Source organism: Pseudorca crassidens, chromosome 10 (assembly GCF_039906515.1).
Source record: "Pseudorca crassidens isolate mPseCra1 chromosome 10, mPseCra1.hap1, whole genome shotgun sequence".
In the NCBI taxonomy this organism is placed as follows: Eukaryota; Metazoa; Chordata; class Mammalia; order Artiodactyla; family Delphinidae; genus Pseudorca; species Pseudorca crassidens.
Genome location: NC_090305.1, coordinates 13,173,900 through 13,190,607, shown reverse-complemented (window position 1 = coordinate 13,190,607; position 16,708 = coordinate 13,173,900).

Genomic DNA, 16,708 nt, shown 5'->3' with positions numbered 1-16,708 from the left:
AGCACCAGCACAGATGGTGGGGCTCTGCTTTGTGGTGTGAGAGGCCGGCTAACCCTATCCACAGCTGACTTGGGCCCTGGGAATGACGGGAAAGAGAATTAACTAGCAGTCAGAAAGAGCACCACGTAAACACTCAGGCACCAATATCCTCATCCAAGAAGCTGCTACGAACGTCAAGTGCATCATATTTGCCGACGCAGGCTCAGAGACCAGCCGAACTCTAGGCCATACCAGTGGAAGGATGAAATACTACTGTCGTTTTCCCTGCTGTCAATATCCAGTTTTCTGAGGTTTCCTCACACTGAGGAAACCTAGTGCAAGAAGGAAGCAAACATGTCTCTGTCCTTCTCTGGCTCTTGATATCAAACTTAGTTTTATGAAGAAGCACCCAGCCTCATTCCAATGGTCTATCCATATCAACAAAAACGGCAGAAGGAATCTATGGGGCAGGACCTGCACTTAGATGTGGATGAACGCAGGATACACTGTGGCATTTGGGCTTCCTGGACGGTCAAGAATCCTGCCCTTTCCAGAGTAGCTGAAGGAATGGCAGTGACCAGCTGCCTTTGGAAATTCTGGTCGAGCTTCCTGAGAATTTGCACAAGCACCACGAGCGGCAACTCCACCCTGACGTGCCTTCTGCTGAATATTGTATATTAGTCTAGCCAAGGGCTCAACCACCCAGGCCCAGGGCCAAGGACAGTCCTATTTCCGTTGAGAAGAGTCAGGAATGCTTTTCTTTTAATCCTGTCTCAAATAACATTCAGATGCTTTAACACATAAAAATAAATTCAATTCTCTGAGGTCTAATGTGTGTTTGGATCTTTATATATAGATGATGGGGGCTGTATTTCATTATTGGCTTTAACAGAAAAAGAAGGGACTGAGTGTCTGTAAGATGAAGCCATTTTTAAAGTCTATAATTATCTTGATAATTAGGTGGAGATGCAGTAGAATTCAATAACATAATAAGGTAGATTTTAAAACTTCTAAAGACAATATTTGGATTGATCGTTATAAATACTGTTCAAGCAGGCCTAACTTCATTTCTCAATTAGAAAAAGGTAAGAAAACCATTTCTGATTGCTGCAGATCCAGACCATGAATGAATAGCCATTTCTGCCACAGAAAGATTGAATTTCTCTAACGGGACCCCCAACGGTGGCAAAGGCAACAGCTTATGAATTTGTCCAGAGTACCACCTAGTGGAGGGAAGTATTGCTGCAGAAACCTCAGGGGGCGATAGTGTAGTGAGTTGAAATTTCTTGTTAAGAGAAATAACGTGAAAACCCTCTTTAATCTCTAGTTTGTAAATGATTTTTCTAACATGTACATATATATTTTTTACCTCAGTAAATGCAGCATAGTGAACGTAACCAACCATTTCTTAGGCAAGTCGGAATCTGATCGTGCTTTAAGGTCAGCCTTTGGAAATGATGCCACTGGTTGATCAAATTATAGGTTATAGTTAGTTAAGTGGCACACATGGGTATATATACGTGTGTATGTGCAAACACATGTATACACGTGTGTGTGTATAGATATACATACATATACATATATATAAAATCACTCCCTTATGAAAACATTCAGAATGTGCTTTGCCCCCCAGACCGCCCAGCTGCGAGCTCCCTGAGAGCAGGGCTCACTGCACATGGGCCTTTGCAGCCTGAGTGCCTGGCGCAGTGCTCCTGTGGCTGCAGATTCAAAACAGTGGTTCCCAACCTCGGCTGTACTTTGGAATCCTCAGGGGAGCTTTCCAAAAACAGTGATGTCAGGTCCCACCCCCAGAGACTCTGATTTAATTGGTGTGTAGAATGTGCTGAGAGCTGGGAATTTTAAATGCTCCCCAGATGATTCTAATGTGCCGTCAATGTTGGCAACCAGTGCTTTCAGGAATAAATTCTCCCAAGTTCAGAAGCGGCATTCTCACTCCTCTGAGGGAGCAGAGGGCTGCAAGAAGGAAGAGGGTAACGCAGAGGCGGCTGGGGATTTGCCTGGAACCACATGGCAATTAACTGGTTGCCTAGTGTTACCCACCGAGTTACCTAGTGTGAAAATAGAGCATTACGGGCATTTTTCTGGCCTGCCAGTCACAGGTAGTTGAAATGAGCGAAAGAAAGAGTTTGAGGACATTAGAAAGTTCCAGAAATCAACCTGTCATTGGTTTACAAACTATCACAAAAACAATTCACAAAAGGGAAATAAATTAATAAATATATGGAAAGTTTAATTTCAGTAGTAATTATATGGGTACAAATGGACATTTCTTCCCCCTTAATTACAATGAAAATTATTTTAATGATATTCAGTGTTAACAGGGAGAGGGTGAAACTAATCTTCAACTGACTAAATCCATTTTGGAAAACAATTGAGCAGCACGGATCAAGGCTGATAAACATGTTCACCGCTTGACCACATAATTCCCCTGAGAATCTAAGGAAACAGTTCATAATATGGGAAACTCTAGATGGACAAAAATGTTCATCATGGTTAGCCCCAACAGTGCAAGATCAGAAATATCCAAAGTATTAAACAACAAAAGAAAGTTTAAAAAAGATAAATTTTATACCCGCAGGGAGGAATATTATGCAGCCATTATAAACATTGATAGAAATAAAAATGTTTCTCATCAAAATCTTTATGCTCTACACTAAGTAAATCATGATATAAGGCTGTTTGTAAACTATGATTTCAATGGGTTTTTTTTAAAAAGTCACCTGGGACACCTTTGTGTTTTTTTTGTTTGTTTGTTTGTTTGCGGTACGCGGGCCTCTCACTGTTGCGGCCTCTCCCGTTGTGGAGCACAGGCTCCGGATGCACAGGCTCAGCGGCCATGGCTCACGGGCCCAGCCGCTCTGCGGCATGTGGGATCTTCCCGGACCGGGGCACAAACTTGTTTCCCCTGCATTGGCAGGCGGACTCTCAACCACTGCGCCACCAGGGAAGCCCACCTGGGACATCTTTAATTCCAAAAAATTCTTCTCCAGGAAGGACTGCTATTCTGACACACCAAACATTTGCTGTCTCTATTGATTGGCCTATGGTGGCACAATTTTGGCTTCAGGTCTTTGATCTAAACTATCATTTGAAATAGCTGTTGGTTCTTTTCATGAGAGCTTCCTATGGGTACAGAGTCTTTTAAAACTCTTTCTCTTGCACTTTCTTAGATGAGCCAGAGATCAATAAAAGGGGAGCTAATCAAATCCCATGGAAATGTTCTTTTTGTACTGGAGAGAGGAGGAACAAGGAGCCCATTCCGTTCACCTTTTAGATGAACTATTCCTGGGGCCCCTCCCCTTCAGGTTGAGATTTCTGGGTGTTCTTAAAGGGACTGGCCAACCACCTTGAAAAGCAGTTTAGGGGCACGGTGCATTACCAGCAGACCGGGGTCTCCAACTCGGGCAGTGACAAAAATAACCAAGTCGGAAAGAGGATGAACAAGAAGGGGAACCGCTTCAAAATGAATGAGAATCATCTCGCAAATCCACGTGAGGTTTTCAGAACTTATATGGATATTGGCGCTTTGGAGCAGAATCAGTTACGTACAAGGAAGCAAAGCAGTTGCCTGACGCATAGGCCACAGTTCATCTTTTCTACTAATGAAACCAGTCAGCACTCTTAGATTGTGCAGCAAAATGCGCCACAGCCAGTCCACAGCAATTAGTGAACACACTGAGCTAACTGCAGATTCAGCTGTGGTAGAGCACATGTACTCTTTTATTAACCTATTATTTAAGAAAGGATTTACAACATTGTGGTCTGAAGGATAAAATAAAAGTCAGGCTGGATCCTATAGTATGCCTTTTTCCCTGTTTTTTTAAAAAAAATTTTATTGGAATATAGTTGATTTACAGTGCTGTGTTAGTTTCATCCTTTTTTTTTTTCTTGAAGGAAGAAAAAAAGGAGTTTGATTGTCTCTCCTAACTGAAAATGCCAAAGGGTTACTGTTTCAGGTATTACGTGACCCAGGGGCTCAAATGACATCACTAAATCTCAGTCTTTGTTCATCTTTTGACATTTTATCTCCTCTTTGTTAAATCATGATTCCTTTCCAGCAGAGAGGATGGAAATCCTTCTAACCAGATAAGCAGCAACCCTACGAGTGAGGTGATAAATGGGGGTTATTTGGACCTTAAGACTCTCTATCTATCTATCTATCATTGTGGTAAAAGAAACATAAACTTTCCCATCATAATTATTTTTAAGTGTACAGCAGTGTTAAGTATATTCCCATTGTTGATCTCCAGAATTTTATCATCCTGCAAAACTGAAATTCTATACCCATTGAACAAGCACTCTTCATTTCCCCTCCCCTCAGCCCCTGGCAATCACCATTCTCCTTTCCTATTCTATGAGTTTGACTACTTTGGTTACCTCGTCTAAGTGGAATCATACAGTATTTGTCTTTTTGTGGCTGCCTTATTTCCCTTAGATAAAATGTCCTCAAGGTAAATACATCCATGTTTCATCGTGTGTCAGAATTTTCTTCTCTTTTAAGACTGATAGGCCTCTATTTTTTTATTGTTTGTTTCCTTTAACCTACAAATATGCTCAGTGATTCCATCTAAAAATAAACATACAAACATAATCATAATTCCCTGTCTTTTCTCAGATAAACCCTCAAACTTCTCTTTTTCCTTTTTTTCCTCATTATTATAATAAAGGTCTACTTACCCTGTACTTAGTCCTTTACTCTTTGGGATCCAATTTCTACCTCACCACTTTTCTAAAACCAATTCCTTGAAGAGTATTAGAATCTTCTTCAATTAAAAAAAAAAGTATTTTAAAAATAAAGTCTTCTGTAGCATGATGTACTCATGGGAAATCTACTTCTACTTCTTGGTTTATGTTTTCTTCCAGACTGGGTTCTTTGCCCATTTGTTGCATGCTCTTTTTTTCACTTTTAATTTTCTTTTAGTTTAGTTTTGTTTTCAGCCACAGAACACCTGTAGAGCAGACAGAAGTTACTCATGCTTTAAATAGCTCTGCTCAGTTGTCTAATTGCTCTCATTTGGTGGAATGGATTCTACTTGATGTGTTCCCCGCCTTATTTTGAGGCCAGGTTATTGTGCCTTTCCAGTTTGAAGGAAAGGTATTGCCCTTAGACCACTTTTGTGTAGCCTGCTGGTAGGAGGACTGTGGGGGTGGAGCCAAGCTGGGGCTGAAGTCTGAGCCTAGGAGGCATGAGCTCTGAAAGTGCTTGGAGATTCTGTCAAGTGTAACGGAGCTCAGTCAACCCAGCAAGGGATACACCCAACTTCTGTGAGGCTTGGCTCATCACTCCAACTCAACCCAATGTCTTGGAGGATGGGAAGACCTTGTAGTCTTTCCAGCATCTTTCAAGGGCCCCAAGGGAGAGAAAAGGGCTTCTAATCTTGAAGACTTTTCTACAGTTTCTCCCCGGGATGCCAATCCATGCCCTTGGTCCTCTTCTCTGCAAATAGGAAGGTGTTAGTGAGAAGATTCAAGATTTCGTTGGCTTGATATAGTGCTTCTGGGGAGGAAAAAGCAGAAGCCACAGCAGACTGTACCACTCCAGGATCACTTGGTTCTTCTGTTGATGCCTCTTTTTCAAAATGTATGATGTGAAGTTTTGCCTTTTTTCTTATTTAATTGAGGCTGGTAAGTTTTTATTGTTTCCTTGGCTTTTGTGTGTTTTCAATATTTTTTTTGTTGCTTCAACTCTTGGGGAGAGAAGAGAGCCCATGAGTTGGCTTTGTTCTGCCATCTGTGTCTGGAAGTCCAACAGTTATCATCCTCACTACTAATCATAAAGATATTTTATGGTACTCAACCTCCTTCACCTTTTAAGCATTTTAATACACTTGATTATACCTTATCTGACCCAGGTTACATGGTCTGCTCCTCTTTGACCCTAGGATCTTTCTTTTCCTCTTTTTTCCTAAAATGAAGCTGTTGGACTACATTATAGTTCTTATTGCTGGCTGCACATTAGAATCACCTAGGGAGCATTTTAGAAATACATCACTCCCAGGAACTCTAATTTATTTAAGCTTGAAATTGAGCCTGAGCGGCAGCATTTTAAAATAAATTGTCCAGGGGACTTCATGAGTGGCAGGAATTGAGATTCCTGGGTCTCTTCATGGTGACAGCACTTCTCAGCTCTGATGCTGTAAGGCCATCTTCCTCCCTAAAGAAAGCAGGTGGTACTTATAGAAACTCCCCCAAAGTGCAAGTAGTTGAACAACTTTAGCAAGAAGGAAGATTCCATGAACAAACACCACAAAATGCAAAGAAGACATAGGAACAGCAGAAGAGGATCCCCAAATAGGATGCCAATTCTGTTTCATGAGTCAAGAGTGGGACCCAGGACTTCCCTGGTGGCTCAGTGGTTAAGAATCTGCCCGTCAGTGCAGGTGACAGGGGTTTGATCCCTGGGCCGGGAAGATCCCACATGCCGTAGAGCAACTAAGCTGATGAGCCACAACTACCGAGCCTGCACTCTAGAGCCCGTGCATCACAACTACTGAGCCCACACGCCGCAACTGCTGAGCTCGCATGCTGCAACTACTGAAGCCCACGCACCTAGAGCCCATGCTCCGCAACAAGAAAGCCGCCGCAATGAGAAGCCCGCACATCGCCACGAAGAGTAGGCCCCTCTCACCACAACTAGAGAAAGCCTGCATGCAGCAATGAAGACCCAACACAGCCAAAGATAATAAAATTTAAAAAGTAAAATTTAAAAAGAGATAAAAGAGTGGGACCCAGAAGATAAAGTTTTTAAAAGCCACCCAGAAAATGTTGGTGAGATTTGACAACTGGTGCTCCAGATATCCTTTGCTTATCTCCTGCCAAGTGTAAGGTTTCAGAAAGTTCTCTCTAATGCATCCTGTCCTGCCCACACTCATGCCTCTGGCTTTTTTTCAGGACTGAGCTATGTGGAACAGCCTATCGAGCTTCAATCTGTATTTACCCCACTGCATCTTCCCTGTTGTTACCAGAACAGTGGTTCTTAAAACTTAAGTGTGCATCGGAATCAGCTGGGCACCTTGATACAACACAGATTCCCAAGCCCCATGACCAGAATTTCTGATTCTGAAGTCTGGGATTGGAGCTGAGAATTTGCAGTTCCACCAAGTTCCCAGGAGAGGCCACTGCTGCTGGTCCACGGCCACACTTCGAGGAGCGCTGCACTGGAATGAGCATCCTAAAACAGACTGATGGGTTTGTCCTTTGCCTAAAAGCCTTGCATGTTTACAGCAGAAAGCCCAACCACTAAGCAGCGTCCACAGACACTTCAGCTTTCCCAGTGACCTCTCCACCTCTCCCTCCTGTCCACATCTCTGGCTCAGGTACACCAAACACTTCCCTGTGCTACCACAATGCCGTGTTCCTTCATACTCGCAGTCTTTGCAGATACAAGTCTCTCCGTGGAGAGATTCTCCTCTTTCTATATTGGGTCAACTCCCACTCATCAGTCAAGATTCTGCTTAAATGTCACTTTCTCCATGAAACCATCACAGGATCCTTCAGAAATATCATTCCTCTCTCTGCTCCTCTGTGCTCTGATGTGGAATACAGTGCCTTGCATTTTGATTCTCTGTTTGAATATCTCGATTATCTGTTTGCATACCTTGCTAATGCTTCGTGAGCCTCTTCAATAAAGCTAAATTTTATTCTCTTTATTGCTTATTCTCTATATCCCTAAGACCTAGCACAAAAGACATGCTAGATTAACACTTGTTGCACGGAAGAGTGGATAGTCAAGGGCACTATAGGCAAAGAGTTGGTTGGCTTTTTCCTTAAAGCATAAAAGTACTTAAAGTAAAAAAACAGAATCACTGTTTAATGGGGGTTAAGCTATCAGTCAGCTAGATGTGGAAACTGTTTAAGGCTGGACAGTGTGGAAAATATACAGATTTCATAAAGAATATACTTAGAACACTATGCTTTCTACACAGGAATTAATGCTACATTCTCCATTCCTTACCCTACCCTCCAAAAAAGGTCTTAGCATTTAAAATTTGGTACAAAAGAGTTTGGGTGTGGTCTCTCTCTTCTGAGCAAATAAACTGCAAATAAAATTACTTCACCTGACAAAAAAGAGAAATGGCTTAATAACACCCATCACTTTTGAAATATAGGACATATAATTTGGAGGATAGAGACCCAAAGTCCTTCCTTTTTATTCAGATTAATGCAAGTATCTTAGGGCTTAAAGACACATAAGTGGCTACAGGAGAAACTTATCATGGTTCACAAACATAAACTACAGTCATCCATTCTCAGGGTTCTAAAACATTGGCTAGGCTGACAAAATCCTAAATTTATAGATGATTCTAAGGGTGAGGATGCTTTTCTCTCACTGGCTGGTATTTTACAACACATGTCATTGTGTTCAGCCTTGTAGAATTTATGCCATTAGGAGTCATACATTCAGATAAAAGCTGGATCAAGGAAAGAGGATTGTTGGCAGACTATTTGTCAGTAAATGATTTACAAAAGCATGTGACTTCCTTTGTTCTGAGTTTCAAACTTCCTTTTCAATAAAACCTTGACCAAGGGCTTGGAGATCTGCCCATGCTTGTACTTCAGAAGGGCAAAGTACTCTACGTCATGAGGGCTAGGTGACATTGGTGTGCTGAGAAATATTGGGATTTAACCACTAATTCAATGTAATCATTTATTTATTCACTCATTCACCAAGTTTTTACTGAGGGCCAATCATGTGCCAGGCACCCTTGTTGGCCCTGAAGATACAGCAGTAACAAAACAGATACAAGTCTCTTCCCGCATGGATCCTACGCTCTAGCTGGGGAAGAGATGGGTTAAAAAAAAAAAACCAAACGTGTGCGTGTGTGCGTGCGTGGGCATGCCTGTGCGTGCATGCGCGTGTGTGAACCACCCCAGAAGAATAAAGCGGGGAGCAGGCTAGAGAATTATGGGAGTTGTAGGACTGGTTTTCATCCAGGGAAGAGCTCACTGGCTATCCCACCTGGAGAGGTGGAAGAGTGACCAATCAGCTGTCTGGGGGAGGAAACTTCCAGGCAGAGGGAACAAGAGGCACAAAGGCTCTGGGTGGTGTCACGCCTGACACGCCTGAGGAACATGGAGGGACTAGTGTGACTGGAGCAGAGTGAGTGAGGGAGAGTGTTAGAAGATGAGATCCAAGAGAACAGGGTGGCGGGAGTTGGGGGGTGGGGTCTGGTCTTACATGGCTTTGTAGACCACTATTATTTTGGCTTTTACTTGGGGTGAGGTCAGAAGTCTTTGTATCGTTGAGTAGAAAAGTGATAGGATCTCTCCTATGTTTTAACAGAGTCAATCTGGCTGCCGTCTCTGGAACTGACTGAAGGGAGACAGGGCAGAAGCAGGGAGATGAATCAGAGGGCTGTGACAACAATCTAGCTGAGAGGTGGCTGCTGATTAGACAAGGATTTAGTGCATAGGTGGTGAGAAGTGGCCAGACTCTGGATATATTTTTAGAGAAGAGCTGACAGGATCTGCTGAAGGACTAGACAGAAAACGTGAGAGAAAGAGAGAAGTAAAAAATGATGTCAGGGTTTGTTTGGAGGGGGGCAGATGGGAAAGGCTTTGAGAGAAGCAGAGAGCTCTATCTGGAACATGTTGAGGTGCTGATGAGACATCCAAGTGGAGCCTGGACTTAAGGAAGATGTCCAGGTTGAAGATATAAATTTGGTGGTCATGTGCATGTAGATGGTATTTAAAGCCATCAGACAGGATGAGATCACCAAAGATGAGTATTGTAAAAATAATTAATAACCAGAAATTGCAATTAGAGTTGGGAAACCAGAAGGGGGAGCTCTCACACCCTGAGCCATGCTTAACGCAGCAGGAAGAAGAAAGACTCCTTTCCTGGCAAGGACTCAACCAGTGAAAAGCTATGGACTCTTTGTTTTCTACAGCCCTCCCAACTTTCTTTTCCTTTTATAAAAGTGTTCCTCTCTTCCTCTGCAGGGACTTGCATGTGGCTCACCATGGTTGCAGACCCCAAATTTCAATTCTCTGCTGATACCAAATTAACCCATCCTTGCAGGAGAAATATGTCAGTCTGTTTGTTTCAGGTCAACAGTATGTATATAGATAGAAAAGAGAAAAAGTCCAAAGCAAAATGTTCTGAGCTCTCCAATGGGAAGAGATCAGGGATATAAGAAAGTCAAGGAACTGAACCAAGAAGTGAAGGATGTGGGAAGGATCTTCCAGGAGGATATTGAAATCACCAAGAATTATGACAAGAGGAGTGTTGGAGAGTGTAACAGTGACCCAGGAGCTAAAATATTCAAGGGACAGACCATCCAAAGTTTTGATTATTATGCAGTCAAGTAGGACTCAAAATGCTGTATACTCCAACAGATGTTTAGTCTACGGTGGAGATGCATATTTTCTATTAACTATCCTTTAGTGCCACCTGCTGGACATAGATCAAAGCAAATATCAATAACTACAGAAGGATGAACTCTTTAAGGAAAGTTCTTGTGATTAAGAGAATTTCACAGCAGGTGGGAAAAAAAAGTTCTTAGTGTACTCTGATTAATTAGATAATCACTTTGCAATTTCACCAGAGGTAATCAATTTCACAAAGCTTGGTTTCTGAACTATCTAGGGGAAAAAATAGAGAACAAAGGAGGATATATAAAGAGGGAAGTAGAATTTGGAGAAGACTAAAAAAATAGGCACACAAAGGGATAAAAAAAGAAGTGGAAATGAGACAGAAGAATTGTCTAATTATTCTATGATTTGTCTTTTGGGAAATACATTATCCATTTTTGAAATTTCTCATGTGTACATGTGTTATCCCCTCTCCCAAAGGTTAAAGTTTTCTGTCATCAGGTCTCCCGTCTTACACATTACTAGTGACATGCCTATCCTACCACTGTATCTATGACAGAGCCAGGCAGAGTAGATGCTTACTATTCACCAAGGACTGGAGTAAGAAGAAACAATCAAGAGTAAAGATAGTTTAAACAGACTCACAGACATAGAGAACAGACTCTTGGTTACCAGTGGGGAGAAGGAATGGGGGAGGGGCAAAATAGGGGTCTGGGATTAAGAGATACAAACTACTATGTATAAAATAGATAAGCAACAAGCACATCTATTTTACATATGTGTGTGTACAGCACAGGGAAATACAGCCATTATTTTGTAAAAACTTTGAATGGAGCACAATCTATAAAAATATTGAATTACTGTGTTATACACCTGAGACTAATATAGTATCGTAAATCAACTATACTTTAGTTAAGAAAAAAGTTGTACAATATGAATATACTTATTACCAAACTGTACACTTAAAAGTGTTAAGATGGTTCATGTTATGTGGTTTTTAAACCCACAATTTAAAAATTTTAAAACAATTTTAAAAGGGCACCATGAAGCGTCCTTGTGGTGATGGAAATATCCCAGATCTTGATCGAATTGACGTTAATTAATATCCTAGCTGTGATATTGTACTACAGTTTTGCAAGATGTTACCCCTAGGTAAAGGGCACATGGATCTCTCTATGTTATTTCTTACGACTGAAAAATAAAAGTTTAATTTAAAAAAAGAATATCTAATAGAATGACTTGGTATTGAAAATAAACTGCTCAAAGACCAGAGCATGAATAAATTAGATACTGGTGAATTGAAAGGATGGTCTAAAGTTCGCTAACGTAGCTTTCTCAAATGCAGCCAAGATGAAAGCAAGTTATTCAAATCCCTTAGTGATGAATAGCAGGAGACAGTCAGACAGCAGCTTGGGAGGAAGATGCGCTGCACGATTGTAGGTTTTTGGTAGAGAATCTTAAAATAGCTTTCTTATGTGAAATAGCCATAACGCAGAAAACTACACAACAGTATGAAAAATTCAACATATGATATTAGCAAAATGAGTCCAGCATCATATTAAAATAATAACACCTCAGAACTGTGGTTTACATTGTACAGCACCCACCCATTTGCCCTCCTCTTTTCTGAATGGAACCAATTTTATTCAGGTATCCACCCCTTTCCAACTTGCCTCCAAGAAAACAATTCTGTCCCCAACTCCGGGGGGGGGGGATTTGATTGTCCCAAAGGTAACTCCCGTTCCCTTGACAGCGGCTGGCTCAGGAATTGGCATGGACATGATCTAGGCATATGGAATGCAAAGGGATGCTTTCAGGGTTCTTTAGGAAACTTCCTCCTTGCTTTTATGGGAGCGCTTCCTGAAATGACTCTCTTCTGCCGAAGGTAAGTGAGCATGTAGCCCCAGCTGCTACTTAAAACCATCCCATGACCACGAGGAATACCTGCCTTAGAAGGAAGCTAATGATGTGGGTAGAAGAATGGAGCCGGAAAACCTGGATCCAGGATGACTGCTGAGCACTGGATCCACATACCATGGGCTCACCTTGCCTTTTATTTCTGATTATATACATCAGTACATTTCTTTATTTCTTTATTGTTTATATTGGTGCAAGTTGAGCTCTTAATTATTTTTACGTGAAAGCATCCTAACTGATAAAATGACTTGGTTGAGGGTTTAATTCTGGGAGTGACAGTGTTGTTCAGTATTGGCAAAGATGCTGTATATTCACCCCATCAATGGGTCAGAGGAGAAAAACACCGTAACCATTTTGAGACCGTGTGTGTGTGTGTGTGTGTGTGTGTGTGTGTGTGTGTATGTTTGTGTATGCATGTAATCTCAGAAAAACTGGGAATTGGAGTGACAGTGTAGTGACTAAAATCATTCCAAAACTTTCAATTTAAGACCATGGGAAGGATTTGGGATTAGCAGATGCAAACTATCATATATAGCATGGATAAACAACAAGGTCCTACTGCATAGCACAGGGAACTATATTCAATATCCTGTGATAAACCATTATGGGAAAGTCTAAAAAACAATGCATATATATGTATAACTGAATCACTTTGTTGTACAGCAGAAATTAACACAACATTGTAAATCAACTACACTTCAATAAAACAAATTTTTAAAAAGACCAAAGGAAGGAGAAAAACAAATGGAAGAATATTCACTGATCTTGTTGAAGCAATGTGGGAGATGGGGAGAAACACTTCATGAAGTCGCCACCCCTGGGAGGACTCAAGCCGCCTGGTGGTTGGGAAGTTGGGGGGTGTGGTCACTGTTAGGGTCCTGAGTCCCCCACTGAGGCTGTCCTCACGCTGGCCTGGGGAAGTGCTGTCTAGGCAGGCCCTGAAATCCTCCTTGATCATATGAAAGAGCAGGCTTTTACTAGACTGAGTGACACAAAATTGCCAATGACTGGACCACATTTAACCTACAACTTCCATATTACAGCGAGTTCTAGCACCTGACTGGCGGGCCAGCAGCTGTTCACCTTGGGCTGAGGACGAAGGTCCAGATGAATTTCTCCACCTCGGCTGCAGCTGGTAATTACTTGTTTTTTTCTGGTGTGGGTTTCCCACATTCAAGTTGCACAGATTTCAACAATTCTGGAAGGACAAAGGGATAAACAGTCCCTCCCTGAAGAATTAAATAAATGGTTCCAAGTATTCTGGGCGAATCTGGCAATCGCTCATTGTCACCATATTCCTGTGGAAATAGCAATTCTCTGCATCATCAACTTCTCTGCAATGCTAGACACAAGATCCAAAATGGAAATGTCCATTTTATAGAATTTATGAGGTGAAATTTAAGACTAATAAGCTGGCATTTTGGTGATGACTGTAGAACTGTTTACAATAACTTACTGATAAACTGAAAATAACCAAAACCTCCAACAAACAGGCATTGGTTAAATAAATAGTAGCATCTTCCAACTTTTTAAAAACTGTAAACCCCTTAAGTGGTTTTAAAAAAATGCAATTTTGAATGGCATGTGAGAGAAAAACTCATTTTAAATTTAAAATGTTAGGGCTTCCCTGGTGGGGCAGTGGTTGAGAGTCCGCCTGCCGATGCAGGGGACGTGGGTTCGTGCCCCGGTCCGGGAAGATCCCACATGCCGCAGAGCGGCTGGGCCCGTGAGCCATGGCCGCTGAGCCTGTGCGTCCGGAGCCTGTGCTCCGCGACGGGAGAGGCCACAACAGTGAGAGGCCCATGTACCGCAAAAAAAAAAAAAAAAAAAAAAAAATTAAAATGTTAAACATTTTGGGGTCAATATACTAAAGATTGTGTTAGAAAATTTCTTAAAAATACAATAGATGAATCGTGTGGAAGGTTATTAGTTAATAAAAATAGTCAGTTAGACAGGGAGTCTTAAAAAACAGTGCATATATACCCTAAATATTTTGTTTGAACTTAAAACATTTATATATACTTTCACCTGAATGTACTGTGATGTAACACCAAGGCATGGTCAGGATTCTTACAAAAACCACATTCGTAATGCATTATCTACAACTGCAGGTTTAGTTTCCTTGAATTGGAGGGTGAAATTTGTACATTTTATGAAACCATGTGAGTCTAGAAGCTTCCAAGATTTTTTTTTTACAGTCTTGTCTATTCCTTTATAGGAATAAAGCATTTCAAAAAGCATTTCAAAATTAAATGTAACAGCCAGTTGTTGGGCTGCACCCCACAGGCTTGCAAGCCTTGTAGTTGCCCAGCCTCTAGACCAAAGAAAGAAAGAGCCTGCAGACAGTGACAGAGACATCAACGGCTATCGGATAGGGGATCTTACGCATCTGAAGCAAAAGGTCCTGGACTGACATCCTGCCATGCACAGCAGACAGCAGGCAGGACACAGCTGCAATCTTCAGTACTCGCAAGAGAAGGAGGCTACCATTTATATGGGGAATTGACATCAGGTTGACTCATCAGTTACCACGGAAACCAGCGAGTAGGGCAGGGGGCAAGCAGGTAGGCAGCTGATTAAGCCTTATAATTAAGAGAAATGGATAGTCATGAGTGAAGCAGAGACTGGTCAAGCAGAGGATGTACAGCGAGCAAGAGTACAGCCATCTTGAATGGCCTGACCATACATCAGTACAAATGGTGTTAATACGTTTTAGAAGAGACATAACTGACTCTCGGTAAATATTCAACTTGACCCTTGGGTGCATGGGTACTTGAACTTGCTGGAAAGTGGCCTACTAGTCATAAATGGGCAGCTTACTGTGGGCATGGCTGGACAGGCTTATGGAGTGAACGAACACACAGGGCAAACCCGAGTGGGCATCACCTGGAGGGCTTGTTAAATTCAGATTGCTCAGCTCCGTGATTTGATACAGAAGGTCTGGGGTGGGGCTGAGAACCTGCATTTATTACATGTTGCCAAGTGATGCTGATGCTGCCAGAGGGGGGGCCACACGCTGAGACCCACCGGCACAGGCCAATCCCACAGGGCTGGTTAAGGGCTAAAATCCTCTGTACAGTCTTTCTCTCCTTTAACAAGTGAACACTGCTAGTTCCTCCTTAAGAGGAAAAAGCATGAAGTGTCATATACCTTTTATTTGTCATACACCTTTTTAAGCGATATGGTTGGTTCAGGAATTGAACTGTATTACACAGAGAGGAAATGTATGTTTCAATTACTAGAAATGACTAGGAACTGAATCACTGCTTTCATGATCCTGATGTTTAGAATGGCTGCATTTGGTGCTCAAAATAGCTGATCGCTTAATTTTTCTGACAGTAATTTCTTGTTTCTAAATGGCGAGAGAAAAGGTTACGGATCCTTAACTGCAAACACTTTTCTGTCAATAACACGTTGCAAATGTAGGTAGCCTTTATTCCTGATCAATGAAAAACTAACTCAGATATAACTGATTCACTTTGTTATAAAGCAGAAACTAACACACCACTGTAAAGCAATTACACTCCAATAAAGATGTTAAAAAAATAATTTTATCATGTGGGCTTTTGAAGCATACTTGAGATCTCAGTGTGCTGAATACAAACTGTGATGAGGTGAATACAGTTTCCTGAACAGGAGAATAGTCTGGAGGTGAATTTGCAAGACTGGTCATTTGTCCTCTGAGGGACAGGGACCAAGAATAAGGGCAATGGAAAGCGGGGTCCTGGACAAGCAAGCATGGCAGCTGTCTGACTTCCCGGGGGGTTCAAGACTGTTGTTAAACGGGGAGTGTTCAAATTATTTTACTCACCAACTCATAAAAAACAGAAACAGAAATGTGTTATCACTGGCTTTAAGGATGAGAATCCCTAAACACATAACAGGGAAACTAAACAATGTTACATCAAGAATGACACTGGGGGGCTTCCCTGGTGGCGCAGTGGCTGGGAGTCCGCCTGCCGATGCAGGGGACGTGGGTTCGTGCCCCGGTCCGGGAGGATCCCGCATGCCGCGGGGCAGCTGGGCCCGTGGGCCGTGGCCGCTGGGCCTGCGCATCCGGGGCCTGTGCTCTGCGGCGGGAGGGGCCGCGGCGGTGAGAGGCCCGCGTACCGCAAAAAACAAAAACAAAAACAAAAAGAAGAGAATGATACTGTGGGAGCAGATTTATTTACATGAAAAGATATTGTACTTCTGAGTGAAAAAAGCAAGTTACAAAACAGTTTATGTTGTATTAGTCCATTTATGGGAGGAAAAAGCTACAGTACCTGCAAAATGTTCCCAGTAGTTTTCTTGGTAGGAGGGGAAAATGTTGGATTCTTGGTGTTTTTTGTTTCTTATGTTTTTCAGTGCATATTTCCTATAACATATTACTTACGGGCTTTAGAAAAATAAAAACAACGAGGTGGCTATTATTTTTAAGAAGCAAATACAAGTGACACAGAGAGACCGTAAGGGTCATCTCCCACTGTTTATTTTA